The sequence below is a fragment of the Hylobates moloch genome, unplaced genomic scaffold, assembly GCF_009828535.3.
Source record: "Hylobates moloch isolate HMO894 unplaced genomic scaffold, HMol_V3 SCAFFOLD_5, whole genome shotgun sequence".
Lineage (NCBI taxonomy): Eukaryota > Metazoa > Chordata > Mammalia > Primates > Hylobatidae > Hylobates > Hylobates moloch.
The window spans coordinates 6,305,010-6,321,258 of NW_026652280.1; positions in this window are offsets into that span (position 1 = coordinate 6,305,010).

Below are 16,249 nucleotides of genomic sequence, written 5' to 3' on the forward strand. Positions count from 1 at the left end.
TTCAAGTAATCCATTGGCATCTATCTTGGGCAGGATGTGGAGTCGACTTCAGAGCTCCCAGCAGCTGGGGTTTCACATCCAGACAGGCACTCGGCTACATGTGAGGACAACTTCTGACCAAACTGGATGAAAGTGCTTGGTAGATTTTCACAATTTAGCTCTCTAATGCAGTTTACTAAAGCCTTTCAGAGAAGAAATAATTTCTTAATTTTCCCAGGGATACGGTGCAAAATCATCAGCCTCTCTAAGTTCAATTTCCTAAGTCAACCACTTGTCAATTTAGTTGTGGCAGAAAAGTAAGAGAAAAGTGAAGACTCTCTTATTCTGCACTTGGCAACGTAATATTATACATGTCGAATCATTCCTAGTTTTAGAAATCTCATCAACCTAGAATTTTTTCTTCCTTTCTTCCTTCTTGCCCGCCTTCCTGCCCTCTTTTCTTCTGTCTTTGTTTTCTTACTTTCTTTCAACATTCAGGCACTATTCTGGGTGCAGAACATAAACTGGTAAAGAAAAGTATATATATCCATGGAGAGGCAATAATCAAATACAGTGTGTGCAGTAGCAATATATTATGAGCCACACATGTAATTTTAAATTTTCTTATAGCCACATTAAAAAGCTATAAAGAAAAAGGTGAAATTAATTTAAAGCATATATATCCCTATATATTCAAAAACTGGTGTCGTGAAAATATTTCTCTTTCTTGGTTCTAAATCTTCAAAATATGGTGTATATTTCACACTTCCAGCACATCTCAATTTTGACTAGTGGTTAGTCCAAATATCAGGTTTTCAGTAGTTACATGCGGGTAGCAGCTACCACGTTGAAGGGTGCAGGTCTAGTGGAAGATACTGAGGCACTTACAGTCAACTGTAATAAGCACCGTTCTGTGTCTCCATGGAATATAGAGGAGTCACTTGACCCAGATTTAGGAAATCAGAGAAGGTTGTTGACTGACAGTTGAGGATTTGATTTCAAATGGTAAGTATTTTGACTGACAGTTGAGGATTTGATTTCAAATAAGTATTTACTCTCCCTATTTCTTTAACCCCATCTAAGAATATTGGCTTATTGTTCCTCTTTCTTAGCTTACAAACATGCTTTTGAACTGTTCATGTGAGCACATGTTGCCACTTGTCCATGTGTTTAGTCGGTCAAATCAGTGGCACAAAAGAAATATGTGGGGAAGAAAGAATATTATACAATAACATAGCGGTGAGAGAAAACACTGCCTGTTAAATAATTAAGAAACTCTGTGTAGTTCCAATTTAGAGAGCAAGCAGCAGGACTGGGGTGGAAGTGGTTCCTAAAGCCACATCAGGGACTGATGGGGTGACACCATTCCTTCCCCTGGAAGTTAATTTCTAGATCATTGTTCTAGACTGTTAGAGCAAGGAAAGCCTGGAGGCAGCAAGACAATAAACTCTCTCAATGATCAAGGCCAGAGTCGAGGAAGGGCAGCCTATTTAGGATAGTAGGTGTTTGGAAGAAATATTTAAGAGGAAAGAAAAAGCAAATGGTACACCACAAAACCAGCTTCTATCTAGTGAGATAATATTCAAAATTGTTTCTGCATCCACAGTTCATTTCAAAATGAAAAATTGATTTACCCTGTGACCTAAAAGTTACACTTTGGGGCATTTATTCTGGAGATATAAATATTTATTCTTGTGCAGGAACTTGTACACAAGTGTTTGTATCAGCTTTGTTCATAATAGCCAAAACTTGGAAATGACTCACTTGTCATTGTAGGTGAATGGTTAAATGAACTGTGGTACCTGCGAAGCGTGGGATACTACTCAGCAATGAAAAACTCTCCATGCATGCAATGGCTTAGATAAATGGCAAGACGTTTATGCTGAGTAGAAAAAGCCAATCTCAAAAGGATAAATACTGTATAGCCAGACTGATGTAGCATTCATGAAATAACATGAATTCATGAAATAACAAATAGAGACAGAGAACATAGTGGTTTCCAGGAGTTAGGGATGGTAGGAGAAGTGGGCCTATAAACTGGTAAAAAGAGAGGGTCTTGTGTTGACAAGAGGGAGTATCTTGATTGTGGTAGTCATTACACGAGGATATTCATGTGATAAAATTGCACAGACAGAGATACAAATGAGTGCATGTATAGATGGTGAGATCTGAATAGGCTCTGTGGATTGTATCCATGTCAGTTTCTTGACCTCGGTATTGCACTGTAGTTATGCTAGGTATTTGCATGGAGGGAAGCTGAGCAAAGGGTGGGCAGGACTTCCCGGCACATTTCTTTACAAACGTCTGTGAGTCTATAGAAAAAACCTAAACAAAAAGTTAAAAAATGGCCTCTGCGGTTGCCACTGTTTGCCTTAAGGAAGATCTAGGAAAATGCCACAGCACTTTTTACATGAGTGCTATAAATCACCGCGGAGCATTTCCCTACTTTAACTGCTTTCTTGTCAGGTTATAACCATCAAATATACGTATTAAGGACACATAGTAAGTGCTGTACACAGATATAAAATAGAGAGATCATTTGCATATTCAGATCCATGACTGTCTAACGATCAAATCCTGCTCTCATCCCCTTTAATCTGAATTATTGAAATGTAGAATTAAATAATAGCTTTTCCTTCTTTGTTCATCCTCCCTTCTTTTTAAGAATACTAGATTCCTCTCAGAGTTCTCCAGGATGCAGTGGACTCCTTTTTATATAGAAACATCTGACACTCAGTGAGTCCTCCTGATACTTGCATCTCCATGGATGTCCTCTTCCTGAATTCTCTTTTCATGGTTGGTCTAAGAGGTGTGATGTATAAATGTATACTCAATCTACAGGCTCTGGGTACTGAACGTTTTCAAATGCAAACTATGTGAGAAAGTACTTAGATCACCTTCAAATGCGGGCTTTCTTCCCTACTCCCACTAAAATCACCATTGTACATGGTGACAAGCCACAGTTTCTTTTACTTAGTCTCTCCGCAGGCTTGGACACAGTGCACTGTTCCTTCCTTCTTGGGACATTTTCTTGGCTTTGCTTCCAGGAACCACAACTCCCTTGATTTCTTGCTTCCTCTCTGCCTGGTGGTTCTCACTGTTCAGTTTTTGATGACCCTTCTTCCCCTTCCCACTCTGCAAAGATCAGAATTCTCAAAGGCAGCCATGCTTGGCCTCCTCTCTAGCTGTGGTCCCAGAGCTTTAGATGTCATCTGTCTACTCAAGAAACACAAACTTATATCTCCAGCTCTTTTCATGCTGCCACTCTCCCTCTCCTCCACATGTCAGGCTGCCAACTTAGCATCTCACAGCTGACACGTCCAGATCACAACTTGGAATTTATTCTCCATCACCCTCTCCTCCACAACTTGCACCTTCTCCACTTTGCTCTGCCTCAGAAAGCAGTACCACGCTTAATGCAGTTTTCATACCTCGAAGCTTGGAGATTCTATTTCCCCCGCACAACAGATTCAAACACCAGTAAATCCTGTTGGAGTTACCTTCAAAACATGTTCTAGATCAGACTTCTGTCTGCCATCTGCCCAGTAATTACCTTAGATCAAGGTGTGACCCTCTCTCATTAGAATTCTATAGATCCTGTGGTATCCCTCTCCTGCTCAAAACCTCCAGTGGCTTTTCCTGACACTTAGAAAAACAAAATCCGAACTTCTTACCCGGGTTTGCAAAGCCCTGCATGAGCTTGCCCTGGCACGTCCCCATGACTGCCTCTTTTGCCACTGACACTTTCTCTTGGCCTACATGGCTCCATGGGCCCTGCAGGTGCTCCTGGAGCTCCAAGGCATGCTCTTTGCTCAGGGACTTTGAAATGCTTGTAAACAAGCAGGCTACGCTTTGCTCCGATTTGAATGTTCCACCATTAGTTTGCAGTGGTATTTCTTCATTGCAATGACCTAGAATATTAAACACCCAAGTGGATACAAGGGGATTCATCCAAAGGGATTCTTGCTGCTCCTCAGCACTCGAGGTTTCTCCCAGCTCCTCCGAGGTCTTGCTCCGGCCCTCTATCTGGATCAGAAAGTCACATGCTGCAAGGCTATCCCTAACTCTCTACCTGCTTCCTCATCCATCTTAGTTCCTTGCTGTACCTTTTCGTCATCTTCATTAGAGCTGTCACTCTCTGTCATTACATAATTTTTGGAGAATTTTTTTCTGTTTTCTGTTTCTTTTCCTGCCACCACTCTCCTTTTTTTTTTCCTCTTTCCTTTATTTTTTAACTTTGTGCTGACAGTTACCCATACTTTGTTTATTTAAAATTTTAGAATTTTTAATTTTTGTGGGTACATAGTAGTTGCATATATTTATTGGGTGCATGAGATGTTTTGATACAGGCATTCAAAGTGAAATACTCACATCATGGAGAATGGGGTATCCATCCCCTTAAGCATTTATGCCTTGCCAGGCATCATTTTCGAGGATATGATCCAAGAGGTATCTCGTTGGTCTTATTTACTGCAGGATCCCTCGTGCTTAAAAACGGCAGATACATGGATTGCAAGCCACGTACCTGGATTTTGTACCTGACTCTGGAATTTCTGAAGTAGGTGTTAAGTTTTTGGCCTTTGTGCTAGGAAAGTAACTTTATCCTATATACATTTGGTTACTTGGCTGGTGTCAATACATTCATTGACATCTTGAAACTTTTATAAACAAGTAGGCCAGTCTTTACTCTTATTTGAATTTTTTCCATCATTAGTTCACAGTGGCATTTGTTCACTAGAATAAACTAGACTATTAAATACTCAAAGTGCCTACAAAGAGGTTCAAGAAGGAACTCAAGGTGGAATATGTGGATTGTAAGGTAGTTAAAACTTCTGGCAACCTGCTTTTGGGTGTTTGGAAGAGAGTAAACATGTCCTTCTGCAACAAAAGACAGGTACTTATGGGATTATGTATGGAGGAGAGGGCAGAGCTTGGGTGATAGCAAACTTGATGTAGAAAATACCAGGAGTTTTTGAGTTGCAGATGCCGACAGTTTGGCAAGGTCAGGCTGCATTCTAATTGCCAATTTGTCACCTAATGACGTGATGGCAGATTCAGTATCCATTTTCTTAAATGATAGAATGTAACTTTGCAGAAAGCAAAATGTAGAAAAGTAATTGGAAGTCTCTCTTTGTTTTCTTAAGAAGTAATCATATCACCTCATTGTTTATGGCCCACTAGGTTGCATTCTTATGAGCTGACTATGGAAATGAGTCTCTAGGATGACATAGAAACTTCACGAATTACAGCCTAGCTACAAAATTAGTGTTATGTAATCCTCCAACCACCTCCCTCTGCCGCCGAGTTCTGAAATAGTGGTGCACAGGAGTGGGTGGTAAAACTGTCTAATAGTTAGCTGCTAGATGAGACTGATTTGCATTCACTTCTATTTTACCAAATTATTTTGGGAAAAGAGTCTTAATTGACAGCATCACCACAATAGGCCTTACTTTTGGCTGAGTTTAACAGCTACTCTGGTGCCACCCAGATCTGTGGCTTTGTGGAACCAGGCTGGGTTCCCCTAAGGTGAGGATGCTCACATCCCCAAGTGACCTGTCTTCAGGTGGGCCTTCGGCTGGCTGGACCCGAATGACACCCTCCCCAGGACACTTTCTTGCCATGTGGCTTTATTCTTGAATCATTTGCTTGTGTCCAATTTTCCTAGTAAATATGTGTAGTCATATTAAATAGGTAAGTGTGTCTTGTTCCTGGCTTGTTTACTATTGCCAAATACTTCCAAACTGGAGTGGAAACTTGGCTACTTGTGAGTAAGAAGAAAATAACTAGAGAAGATGAGTGTACCTATAATAAGAACAGAGTCTCTGTGTGTAAGCAAAGTATTGAAACTCACACTCATCCACATGTATGCACATATGCTTAGGCGCAGATAAATGACTTCATTTTACCCTAAAAGTCTGTCTGCTGTAGTCTGAAGAGTAATTCTCAGCTCTCATGAGGGTTTCTCTTAATAGTAAAAAAAAGTATGGTTTCAAACAAACAAAATGAGTTCCTACTTTACACAGTGCAGTAAAAAACAACAATAACAAAAAGCTTTAGCCAAATAAAGTGACAAAAATACAATTTTGTAGATATAAAAGTACAAAATTTATTAATGTGATTATCTGTAAAAATAAAGTGATATTCTAAGTAATCTTGGCAGACATAAATTTACACACAAAATATCTTAACCTGTTTAACCCATTTATTTCCAAACTAAGGCTTGTTTTCCACAGGATTAGAAAATATTTTACTCTGAGTTTTTCTTGGTGTATGTTTTCCTTCTATAATTTATTTCTGCTGTACAGTGTTTGAAGTCTGGCTATTAAAATACTGCTAAAATTTTTTTTTCTCTAGAATTGATTTCCTACTCCTTAGATAGGTCTTAGGCCAAATTTGCTCCAGACCTGCCTGGGGCCACTGCATATTTTATCTCCTACATAAATGAAAACGTATCAACCACGGCTCTTAAAGCCCTTCTTTCTCAGTGGCTTTTCTTCTATGGAAGTTTCCGTCAGTTGCATCGCTTTTCCCGTGTCCTGAAGCTGGGTCTGCAAGCATTCTAACAGATGCTTAAATTTCTTCCTTGAACCCATTCTTTATTTTCTAGGAGGTGTTCTTGACACTGAATTTATAAAGAGTTTTTTAGGCCCAGAATATAATACTGAAAACTCATGTGAGGAGAACTTATAAGGATTTTAAAAATGAATTTTTTAAAGTGGATTTATTCAACAAGCTTTGTTGAGGGCGTCATTCTTACAATTTCTTGAATTTCTGGAATTGAATTATTAGATCCGAACAGCTCTGCCATCAAAATTGCATTTGCTTTTAAGTGACTTCAGAGAAAAGTATAAGCTTTACTTTTTATTCTAAGCTAATTTGTCCACTTTGTCATCATCTGTAATCTCTGGAGTGTGGCCCGCCATTGTGTGAAGAATGCCAAAAGAAATGTGACAAGAGAATTGAAAGGAAATGAAAAGTTATTTGATCATTGACTACTTTTTTATTCTAACACCTGAATGGAGAAGATGGAAGAATTGGAAGGACTGCATTTATTCTGGGAAAAACTTAGGAGAGTAATTGTCCTTTACACAAAACCTTTTGTTACTTTTATCTTTCTCTTATTACTAGACAGTATTTTTATGTGTGATTATCAAAAGTGGTAAAGTGTAGGACAATGATAGGAAATTCATTTTGTAATTGTTCTTTTGTAAAATAGCTTTCCTTTTTTGAAGCTTGAACTGGAAGAATGAGCAGGTATCACAAAGACTGTGAGCTCTTCGGTGACATAAAATTGCTGTTCTATTATCACCTCCTTTTACAATTTCTTGAAAGTCTAACAGAAAGTTGAAACCTGCATTATAACTATCTACAAATGGAATTGAAACAAAATAAGGAGCCCCCAAATGTGCTCATTAATACTCACTGAAAACTTTAATTTTAATTAAAAATACAACTTCTTCGGTGTTTTTCATTTCATACTCCATTTGCCTGACCTGACACTGTTAAATTAAGTTGCAAGCATTTCTCTCATAGTACAAATGGGATGTTTTTAGCATTTAGTTAAAAAATATGGTTTGTAACATCCGTTTGTTAAACAAATGTTTGTTGAGTACCCATGGTGTTCCAGGCATGATTTTACCTGGTGTGATACCACAGCAAAGAAACACGGTCCTTGTTTCCATCTGGTGTTAGCTCAGATAGTGGGAGCACAGCGTTGATATTCATTGCGGGCATGTGAGGCACACTGTGTGTCCAGGTGGAAAAATGGGAACCAACTGCGACCACATGAGGTGAGGTTATGCAGGTATGATGGGGGTATCCAGGGAGACATCTGCACACCCGGGGAGGCCCAGGGGCTTTCTTAAGTGAAACGGAGTCGATGAGATAAAGGCAAGAAGGGAGAGGAGAGACACAATGAGCAAAACCTAGAGCTTTCCTGCATCTGGTGGGCCCCAAGTTTTCGCAGGCACATAGGCTGTTAGGGGTGTTGAATGAGGCAGAAGCAGCACAGAGCTGAGATGTGGGGGCCTCCTGCACTGTGCAGAGGGAGGCTGTGATGTGCTGTATACAAGGGATCGTATTGTTCAGACTCGAGGCTATTAAAATAGAAACAATGGTGAGGAGGTGAGAAATGATGAGAACTTGTACTAAGACCATGAAAGTGGGAATGAGAGAGTGAGAGATTTGGAAGACACTGAGAAGGAAAATTGGCGTGACCTTGAAACCAAAGGGAAAGAAAGGGAAGAGTCTGGAGTGAGTTCAAGTTTTTCACTTGGGTTTTGGTATAGGGTCACTGAGAGAGCTATAAAGGATAGGAAGAGAGTGGGCAGGTGGTGAATGGGGTTCAAGAACCTTGAATTGATGTTGGCTCTGGAGAACAGGAGTAGGTAGCAGCTGTATCCGTCTGAAGCCCACAATGGGATTTGGATTATAAATAAAAATTCAGAAATCATCAGCATTTGGGTAGTTAAAATGCCATCAGAGGAACTCACCAACGAGAGTTGTATAGAGTAAAAGAGACAATGCTCCTTTCACAAAACCTCAAAATATACTGAGAAAGGGGGAAAAAGCCTAGATGGGATGCTTAGTTATCTGTTACAACATACTGTAACGTAGGTCAGGAGTCAGTGCCTGGTTAGCTGGGTCCTCTGCTTTGAGAATCTCCCAAGGTAGTAATCAATGGTATCAAGGTGTTAACCAGGGCTGTGGTCTCATCTGAAGCTTGACTGGGGAAAAATTTTACTGGAACTCATGTGGTTGTTGGCAGTATTCCATTATTTTGCAGGCTGCTGGACTGGGGGCCTCAGTTTCTTGATGGAAGCCACCTTCAAATCCTAGAGGACACCTGAAGTTCCTTGACATGTGGCTTCCCCAACATAGGATCCTCTTTCATTACAGCCAGCAGGGAAGAGAGGACCCCCTGGCAGGAAGGGTGTTACTGTTGTATGTAGTGTAATCACATACACATGTTCACACATGTCCTGTGACCATGATGTATTCTATTGGTTATAAGCAAATCAAAAGTACTTTCTACATTCAGCAGGGAGGAAATGATATACCGGAAAGTGGGGACCCTGGGGCCACTTTCATGTATGTCACTAGGAAGCAGGGAAGGGGTGACTACAAAGTTTCAAAGAGATCTAGTAGGGTGTGGTGTAATGGCTTTCATAGGGTAGGGAGTTTCAAAAATAAAGATGTGTGTACTAAATTGAGCAATTAGAGGGTCCCTCCCTGATGAGCTTAGCTAGAACAACTTTAGTGGAGGAGTGGAGGTGAAATCGCAGTGTGCAGTGTGTTGAGGTATGAATGAGAGGTGAAGGCTTGGAGAAGAGAATTCAATTTCTCTTTCAAAATTTCATATTTCCACATGAAAAGAGTAAGACTAAAATTGTATCAAAATCAGTTTTTAAAATCGATTTTATTTATTGAAATAAAGAGATTCAGGAAAGCACTAATTTGGAAATATGAAAGCCAATACTTCTGCATTAAAATTACTTACAATATTTAGGGACTTGGCTCTTCAGATTTGGAAAGTTTATTGGACTGGAGGGATATATGGGTTTTGATCACCTGCTCTGACATTTAATGTTTGTGAGATCCTACAACACCCACTGGCCTTTTGGGGGCTTCGTTTCCTTTCCATAAAATAAAGAGATACAATATATTAAAAGAGGCAGAATTTTGGGTCTCCTTCAGTTTCAATATTTTGTGACGTTGTGGTTCTTTTATAACTTCACATGTTCTTATTCACAGAATAAGCAGCAAATTTACAATTTTCTAAGAGATTTTAATTCTAGAGAGGTGTGTTTCATAGCACAGTGAAAGCTGGAACACTGCCATAAAGCAGCAGCATCTCCAGTCATCTGCAGCCTTCACAAAAGTTCAGGATGAGTTTGTGTGCATTGCCCTCTATAGAGAGTGGATTAAAGCTTTGAGATGCAGCAGTTCTTGTTCAGGCCAGTTACTGTGACACATGCCTGGTCAAAGCATGCTTTCTATATCATGATTCTCCTTTATCAACTGACAGTAAATGGAAACAATTTCTTCCTAGCCTAAACAGTATTAGAAAAACAAAAAAGAACGTACAGAAGATGGTTGGAACAGTAAATGCAAATATACTCACTTTCCCTCTTACTGAAATTCTAACTGGCCTCAGGCACCCAGTTTCCCCCTCAGGATTCACCGAGTCTGCACCTCCACCAGTTTCCTGGGGGGAAATGGGCATATAACAAAAGACCAATAATATTGACTCTCAGATACATTGAGTGGATAGAAGACCTGAATCTCTTCTCTCAAGAGTAGCTTTTGATAACCAATTGACCCACAGCTAAGGTTTAGCCTCCCATGTGTGGCTGCTGGAGACTCTGCCTGAGATGTTCCGCTTTGAGCAGTGACTAGATCTCTAGGAAGACAGCTAGCTCCACATTACTTTTCAGTACCACAGGAAGGGGACAGCTAAAGTCAGTGGCTCAGTTCCCTCTCCCCTCTGCCAAAGCTGGCTCATGAAGGAAGGTTTTCAAACAGTCTGGGTTGGCTTGGGTAGCACATTGGCTGCTGCAATCTTAGCAGCCTCCTGCCATCCTTCCTGATGAAGTTCAGCACACGCCTCTGCCTCTTCCCTTGGCTATACTGTGTTTGCTTGCTTAGAATTCCATTTACGAAGGATAGCACGAGTTTAATAGATGCATGCCTGCTGCTCATGCCCGCCGTCCTGTACGACTCCTCCCAAAGTGTTACAGGCATCATGTCTGTTATGGAGGGAACACTTTCTTCCCTCACTCCACCAGATTCATACACTGAAATCCTAACCCCATTGGGATGATATTAAGAGGTGTAGCCTTTGGGAGGTGGTCAGGTTTAGATGAGGTCATTAAGGCCTGGCTTCATCATGGATTAGTGTTCCTATAAGAGGAGACACCAGAGCATGTTCTTTCCAGCCTGTGAAGACAGAGCAAGCAGAAAGGGAGCCCACACCAGGACCCAAACGTACTGGCACCCTGATTTCAGACTTCCAGCCTCCAGAGCTGTGGGAAGTAAATGTCTGGTGTTTAAGCCATCCAACCTATGGTTTTTCATTATGGCAGCCCAAGCTGACAGACAGTATCCAAATTTAGGGTCCTAAGAGACTTTGCAGCAGTTCCAAATTCTAGTTCTGAAGTCCTATTTAAGGAGTATATGCCAAACAGCAAAGAGAGACTTCAGGTGCTTATAGTTCCTTCTGTCCTTTACAGAAAGATGTTTTCTAAATTCTAATACTGTCCACATCCACTCCACAGCCTGACACAGCACTCTGGTTTTGGCCAATGGCTGCAACTACACATTTTAAAAGCAGTTTCTACAACAGAGACACATGACATGACAGGGTGCCCTCTCAACCCTCAGTCATATTTTTCTCTGTGATAAAAACTCTCACAGGCAAAGAAATCCTTGACTACAAAAACTAATGGTATCTGTCTATGCACCACTGCACAATAATGAGACTGGATTTTCCTCTGTGACCTACGAAAATCGCTCTCATTACTTCATGGGTGTAATATATCTATCGTGTAGAGACGCCCTACTTAATTCTTCCTTTATTCAGGAAGCCAGTTAAAATAAGTCAGGTAGATGTGTATGAGGGCAGAAATAATAATGATTTGAATATATGCCCATAAATATCCTAGATTAGCCTGGGATAGATCTTTCCAAAAATGAGAGGATTAAAGTCAATGATTTCCTTGACACTCTTCATTCTTGGGTTAAGAAGGCACAATTTTCTGTGTTTGTTTTGCGTAGGGGAAATGTGCAGAGCTTAGGGGACCTCCCCAAGGCTACATAGCAAATTGATGGCAGAGCCAATCCAGGGTCATAAGCAATGCCTGAGACCTGTGCAGCCTGGAGTTCTCCTGCTCTAGAGAGGGTCTCATGCTTGGTTTAACGCTCTGCTGGGACTCTCTTGAAATTTTTAATAATTTTTGAACAAGGGGCCATACGTTTCATTTTGCACTGGGCCACAAAAATTATGTAGCTTGTCCTGATCATAACCTTCCAGTACTTTAGACACATCATTTGGATCTCATATTCTGAAATTGTAAATATGCCTTTCAACTAGATGTTAGTAAGAACCTGGTACAATGGAGAAAAATGATGAAAGATTTTCCTATGGGCAAGGCAAGACCAACAGGCAGTGGTGCTGGGGACTTGCAAGAGCCAGGAGAATGTATTCTTCCATGTTCTTTAAAGAGGAAGGAGACAATGTGCTGTATACAAAGTCGCCCGCAGAGAACACAAAGGCTTTCTGCACCCTGGCACTAGTAATCTGAGACTTTTGCCCAGATTTTAAAACTTTGCAATCCATTTAAAATTATGAACTAGAAGCAGTGTCTGCAATGCTTTTTTATTTCCATACTAGAAATAAAGTACTATAAATAAATGGCTGTACATTTAAGTCTTTGAAACTTTAAGTGCATTTAAATTATAAGGCATGGGCATGAATGTATAAACAGTGCTGATCCAATTGGATTATGGATTGAGAGTGTGTGTTTTAGTTCTTTATTTCTTTAAACATATGGACTTGGTGAGGGCAATGATATATCTAATTTCATTCTTTATTCAGCTCCAGTGGGGTCAAAGTCACCTGATTTGCCAATATGAGGTTATCAGTTTTTCCAATCTTACAATTTTCCTTGATAGAGTTGTGATAAGAAGTGGAATATCTACATGATAATGTACCATTGCTTTGCCACTTACTGACCCCTTGCATTTCACCTATTTCATGTCTATTTTTCATATCCTGGTGCAAAAATCCAAATACCTTCCATCTTATGGTATAATATGGTGTACAGTACCTTCCTGGTCATTTATAGCAGTAATTTTCAACTGGGTGGCAATTTCGTTACTTAGGGGATTTGGCCAATGTTTGGAGGCATTTTTGATTTTGTAAATCAGGAGACTCTACCAAAATCTAGTGGATAGAAGCTGTTCAGCACCCTTGAATGCACTAACAAGCTTCCTTAATAGAGAATTATCTGGCCCTAAACTAACAATAGCAAGGTTGAGGAATCCTGCTCTGCAGTTTAGAATCAGATGCAGAATTAACCTTTTTCTGTCCTGAATAAGGTGAAAGTGAGAATGCTGGCATGTGGCCCAGCTACTTAAGTGCTGTCAAAGCAAATGTCAGCTGGATTGACAGGTATTTTATTTTATTTTTTAGGGAAAGAACAAAGAGTGTTTCCTGTAAAAGGTGAAGAGTTGTTGGAACTAAAATAGTTTTCTGCCAGGAAAAGAGACTGGGGATTCCTAGTCTGTGTTAATAAGCTGGCCTTTCCAACACCTTCCAAGGCTTTTTTGTATCTCTTTGATTTTTGTCTTTGTGGTAAGATCACTTAACAGGAGATATACAAATTTCATCAAATCATATGTGCAATTGTTTGTATATCAGTTACACCTCAATAAAACTATTTGGAAAATATGTTGGCATTATTTGTTGAAGTAGAGACTGAGAACTAATAGAGCAAGGTCAACACTAATTGTGGTCCTCGCCTTCAAGAAAGGCATGCATGGCCTTAGAGGAGAAAGGAATATGTGTAGAGGGGGAGAAACATATTCAAATTCCAAATAATTGCAGCTTTGTGAGGTTATACCCTTTTATCTTTCAGTAGTGGTTTAACAAAGGGGTGTCAGTAGCAAAACCAAATTTCTGGGCTTTGGAGGGTATTTATTAGAGAGAGAGAGAGAAATTTTCACATGTTCCGTAAACTGAAAATTATGTCAACATACTTGTGGTATAAATGAGTTGTAGTTCTTGAAGACTGTAAAGCTGGGACTCACCAATTCGGGAGAGCTGACTTTCTTAGCTCTCATCTTCTGTTGGTAGGTGTGTGAATAACTCCTTTATCACCAACTAAATAGTCTTCTAGGACTTTATCAACCTATGTGTGTCCTGGTGGCGAGACGCCTGAGTCAAGTTTTGCAATACAAATAAGTATTCCTTTTGCTGGGCCATAAATGGCTGATATGTTTGAAGCTGGCAATAAAGTCACCACTAGATGCCGAAGGGAAATACGGTTGGTATAGTGTCTGGGGGCAGCTAAGGAAAGTCTTTGATCAAGTGAATGCTGAGTGATCTATGGGCCCCTCCACAGTCCATGGGTGCACAAACAATGAGCTTTGCCAGATCCACTCACTCTTAATTTCAGGACAGCTGGTCCTCTCCATTCATGGCAACTTTCCCAGAATAAACATCCATACTCCGTGATTAACTCCCTCCTTCTTTTCCTTTCATGCTTCTGCTTCTTGTTTAGACTCAAGGAAAATCTTCTTTCTTCCAGCAGTGTCTCCTTTTCCCTTCCTATCAAATCTCTTCTTCTTTCAACCTGCACCTGAAGCCCAATTCTCTAGATCAGCACTATCCAATAGAAATACAATGCAAGCCACATATAGGTAATTGTAAATATCCCAGTGGACACGTTAAAGAACTAAAAAAGAAACAAGTGAAGTGAATTTTAGTAATACGTTTTATTTAACCCAATATATGCAGAATAACATCTTTTGAAGAATTGTCTGGCTTTGGTTCTGATAAGGTTTATATTTTCTTATTTTGGGTTGGTAGAAAAGTATTACGTGAAAGAACATATATTAAGTGCCTTTGATGGTCTGTCACATGGTGATAGCTATTGTTTTTGTTTCCTCTGGGCTGGGCTCCAGGTCTCTCCTAGATATTCAGACATTTGTCCCTGGGGTAGGCAGGGAACTGTCAGAATTTTGCCTTGACAGTTTAGATTTTAAACAGCATAGAATCTGGGAATGGGTATGTATGTATGAATACGAAAAAGTATGTGTAAAACATCCATGCCTTTTCGAGTCTTCAGTAGTTCTAGGAATTTTTAAATGAGGGCATTCTATTAATATTTTGAGTCATAGCTAATATATTGCACATTATACCAAATTTATGCTTAGCATTGTTTCACAAGTTTCAGTAACTTCTGATCTGCCCACATTTGCCAAACTAGATGTATTAGTTTAATGGGATTGCAATAACAAAGATCACAGATGGTGTGGCTGAAACAAAAGAAACGTATTTTCTTACAGTTTTGGCAGCCAGAACTCTGAAATCCGAGTGTGGGCAGGAGTGGTTTCTTCTGAGGCCTCTCTCCTTGGGCTGCACGTGGACACCTTCTTGCTGTGTCTTCATGTTACTGTGAGGACCACCTTGCTGTGGCCTTTCCTCTGTGCACAAGCATGTGTGCATCCCAATCTCCTATTCTCATGTGGACACTGGGCTAGGGCCCATCTATATGATTTAAGCTTACCTTAATGACCTCTTTAAATGCTTTGTCTCCAAATACAGTCAGTCACATTCTGAGGTGCTGTGAGTGACGGCTTCACCATGTAATTTTGGCAGCAGGACACAATAATCTCATAACACTAGGTAACCCCAGAGAGGATATCCAACTGTCTTTATACATCTCCTTTCATTAGCCAGCTATGGCTTTGATACCTTTGACCCAAGTAGCCTACCGTATTCTATGGATCCATTTGAGAATTCCAAGGAGTTTTTTATGGCTCTTTTCCCATTCTCCTACCTTTTCTGATGAGTGTCTACCTTGGAAACAAATTATCCACATGAATCAGACTGTAGTTCAGTAGAAAAACTGCTAAAAATCATTGTTATTTCTTATTTGGAATGTTTTAAACATTCAAACAGTGCAAAATGACACTGTTTCTATATGCAATTTCAAAAGACTGAAAAGGCGATTTGGTTTTTGTTTGATTTTTTTGTGTTGACTTTAAGACAATACTTCGGAAACTTTTTAGACTGTTTGATTTTATTTCTCCAGTTTCTTCACATTAGATTGTTTGTACCATATCTTCAAATTAATGTCAAACAAAATGACTTCTATTCAAATAACACACCTAAATGCTTCTTTGTTTGACCTCACTTCCTTGGAGCTGTCAGTCTTCTTTGTGTCTTGAATCAAATCTCTTGTCCTTGGATTTATTCTTGCTTTTTTTTTTTTTAATTAAGGACTTTGGAAGGCTGAGGCGGGCAGATCACGAGGTCAGGAGATCGAGACCATCCTGGCCAACATGGTGAAACCCCATCTCTACTAAAAATACAAAAAAAAAAAATTAGCCAAGCATGGTGGCGTGTGTCTGTGGTCCCAGCTACTCAGGAAGCTGAGGCAGGGGAATCACTTGAACCTGGGAGGCAGAGGTTGCAGTGAGCTGAGATTGCGCCACTGCACTCCAGCCTGGCGACAGAGCCAGACTCCATCTCAAAAAATAATAA